The following is a 3,678-nucleotide window of genomic DNA, read 5'->3' as shown; positions in this document are numbered from 1 at the left end:
ATGTGTTGTAAAAGTATGTTGCCGATCTGCTTCTCTTTTCCCAAAATTATCAATTCATAATTCTAAATAAATCTTTCTAATGTATGAGAGTAAAAATCACTTTCAGTGTGTATGTAAGTTCTGTGTTTTATCATGTGGGTATGTTTCTTCAACACTATCTTTTGAAAATGGGCCATTTAATGAGACATAATTTTCATTCTATTAAGTTTCATTCAACTTTACTCAGGGTTGGATACACATGAAATGTGCCTGTAATGCATAAATATCATAGCGGATAGCAGCAAAGGACTTGGGGGGATTAAGGGAGAATCTGATAATTCATATTGTGATTATTTCACACATTGATAAAAGATAATTCACACTTCTGAAGCCTCAAGACTTCCTTTTTTTAAGAACCCAAATAAACCCAAGATACCTTGCTGACACTTTCTCACCCCTAAACAAATTACTATTTTACACATAAAACTGAAATGGTTATGGCAGCAAAAGATTTTGACAGCAATGAAAGTTTGTAACCTGTATTTCAATCTCTTTTACTTGTTCCCAAAGTGCAAGATGCAGCGTTCTCACAATTGTTCAGTCATGCTTCTCCTGTAAATAAGCCTTCATTTTGTTTGGCAAAGGCTGTTTTTGAATTAAGTCTATTCTGTTATACTGACATATAACAAAACGAAACAGGTACTGCAAAGAACACCCCTGCATGAACTGTGAAACCGGATTGGTCAGTCTGACAGGATTAAGTGGCAGATCCAGGCAACTGACACCTTGAATAACAAAAAGCTCCATTTTCAGAGTCCCTGATTGAATGCTCAATTAGATCAACTATAAAAGTATGTCCTTCCACATCTGGTTGTTCATGAAAGCTAACCCTACCATTTGAGTGTCGTATTTTAGTGTGAAGTGTTTTGCCATGCCAGTGAAAGCTCAAACTTAAAAGAAAATGGTCACCAGAACTATCCTGAACCATCTGGCACATTTGCTAGCTTCCCTGCTGCCTTCCAGCATGTGATTGGTCCCCAGGACCACTTTTGTTTTGCAAGTTTTTTCAGCTCCTCTGTAAGGATTGTCACAACTATAGGACTACTATCTTACACAGAGTCCTAAACTCTTGCAACCCCAAGAGCAGAATTAGGATCAAAATTCAAATCCATGCCAGTGAGCCCACTGAACTTCCTTTGGATTTGATTATTTGGCACTGGAGGGAGCAATGGTGAGAGCAGAGGGACGTCATCATGACTCATGCTCGCTCTGCAACAAGAGACCTGTGGTGCCAACCAACGAGCCACTCACTGGCTGGTCCACAAAGATATATGGGGCAGCGACCAGGCCCTGGTCTACCTGACTCTCATCTTCAGGGAAAGAATTCCTTTCCAAGTGAGAGGGAACTGTAGAAACTTCCATGGCAGAACTGTCTAGACACTAACCACGAGATCCTTGAAAGGACACATTCCCTCATCTAAAGGCACAGGACCCTGACTGTGAGCGGGAGGCATAAGTCCAATAACTACAGGCACATGTCCATCACCATGAAGACAAAAGCCTCCACTGTGAGATTCTGAACTCCTTACTTAGGACAGACTCTGTTCTTGACACACGACTTCAGACTGAAGAGCGTGGAAATCCTTCCCATCACCACTCACGCTGGGACTGGGATTGGAAGAACGAGTCAAGGCTTTGACCCTCACGTCCATTTTGTCAGCCAAAGAGGCCACAAGGAAGGACTGCAGTGATGACTGTGGAGGAAAGTTGACCAGATGGGCCTTTGGGCTCTCACGTCTTTAAAGACAACTGGAGCCCAGGGAAGAGGTGTCCTCATCCACAGAGCCCCCAGGAGGCACTGCCCTTACCTTCCTGCTTCTGGGTCACAGAAAGTCGCCTTATGTAATCTACCCATGAGGCTTTTACCTTTTGATCTGTTTTTCCCACTCTTTCATCTTCATTGTTGATACCATAGTTGGCCATGTCTTCATCATATCAGCCACCAAACAAGGAATCGTCTTTTCCAGAACCACTGGCTAGCAGTCTTTACTTTTATTCACGTTACAAGATTTTCAGATGGTTTTAAGACTAATTTTCTTCATTATGACTGGTTACCTAATCCAGGGGGATCAATTTCTCTGTGGACTGTTATCCCCAAACATGTGGAGAGGCTGCAATGCTGCATCTATATATTTTTCCAGCTTCATTTAACCTTCTGAGCCATTTTCCAGCAGCTGGAGCAGCTGGGCCTTCTCGCCCAGCGCCTGTGCGACTGCCCCGCCCCGCCCTCCTCTCGGGCAGCTCCTCCCTCCTCTCCCGCAACTCCCCCTCCTCCTGCTCCCGCCGCCCCGCTCCTCCCGCAGGCGGGCGGCCGGAGTCAGGGGGGTGGACCGGAGCGCACCCCTAGGACCCTGGCGCTGCCACTACCTATTTTTGTAAATAAAGTTTTGTTGGAACACAAAAAATCATGCCTTTGATTTATGTATCATCTATGGCTGTTTTTACACTGCAAAGGCAGAATTGAGTAGTTGCAGTCAGAGATACTAAGGCCCGCAAAGCCGAAAATATTTACTATCTGGCCTTTTACAGAAAACAAAACAAAACAAAAAACCTGCCAAGTCCTGGACTAGACAATGGTGAGAGATTGGGGACTCTGCCTTCAGATCTATCTTTGCCAGTGCTTTAAGTTATTATTTAAAGAAATAGAAATTGTAAACTTTATGTGATGTGCATTATGATTTTCAACTTTAGCTGCCTGCTTATTCCAATTGTGCTGGATTCTAGGACTTCTACCATCAAGACAAATGGCTATTTGGTGATGGACTTTTGGTTTTGGAGAGGAATAGAGTCCCATGCAAGTCATTAAGTAGGTGAATTGGAAAGTGCCACTTCTTGTAGAACTTCCCAGTAGAAGTTATCTTGGAGCTGCCCGATCTTGAGATCGTTTTCTGGAAGCTTTTAACCACGCAGTTTTGTGTGGTTAGAAACTGGACAGTCCCCCAGAGCTGCCAGCCCGTTAGCCCACTGAGATCTCATCCTCCCAGTTGACTGTGGGATTACTATACCCACCTTCCTCACACTCTGGGCTGCTGCACTGACAGGTCTTATTTAACAGGACAGATAATTTCCCTGTGGTTCTCTCTTAACTTACATTTCTAAGCTAGTTCTCTTTGCCACCGCCTTAAGTGGGATGTGTGTGGTGTGAGTATGGTGACTACTACAAATAACTTCTTTCTCTATGATCTTCTTACCCAATGATCAGTATTCATAAAAAATAGTTCTATAGCACTTCTGAATTAAAGGTGGATTCAGTAGGTGTTCCAGGTAGTTAAAGAAGACAACTGACAAGTAAAAGTTGTCTTCCCAACTCCTCCCCTCCAGAGTGCATTTAGACACGTTTTCTGCCTCGTCCTTCCCAAACCAGCTTAATTGTCACCACCACTGTGACATCTTATCTTACATCCCTCCCCATCCCACACAGGTATGCACATGTCCACGCTGCTCTGGGCTACTTCTGCATCCTGTGCTGTCTGTATTTTGTAATTGCACTGATCACCTTGTGACACTGTACTAGTTTACCAGGATTCCACAAGGGATTGGAGCTCCTGGAGAACAGGGGGCACATCATTCATTCTGAATCCCCTGAGTCAGGCACGAAGCACATGCTCGGTAATCCTGAGTTGAAGTAAACTGATTGTA

General features: G+C 43.9%; 1 pseudogene; it reads right to left on the bottom strand.

The window, feature by feature from the left end:
* Positions 1 to 576: 576 nt before the first annotated feature.
* Positions 577 to 2,081, bottom strand: LOC119535215 (annotated as a pseudogene).
* Between the last annotated feature and the right edge of the window lie 1,597 nt (positions 2,082 to 3,678).

This window comes from Choloepus didactylus, chromosome 5 (assembly GCF_015220235.1).
Source record: "Choloepus didactylus isolate mChoDid1 chromosome 5, mChoDid1.pri, whole genome shotgun sequence".
NCBI classification, from domain to species: Eukaryota; Metazoa; Chordata; class Mammalia; order Pilosa; family Megalonychidae; genus Choloepus; species Choloepus didactylus.
This window is presented reverse-complemented; position numbering and strand designations above follow the sequence as displayed.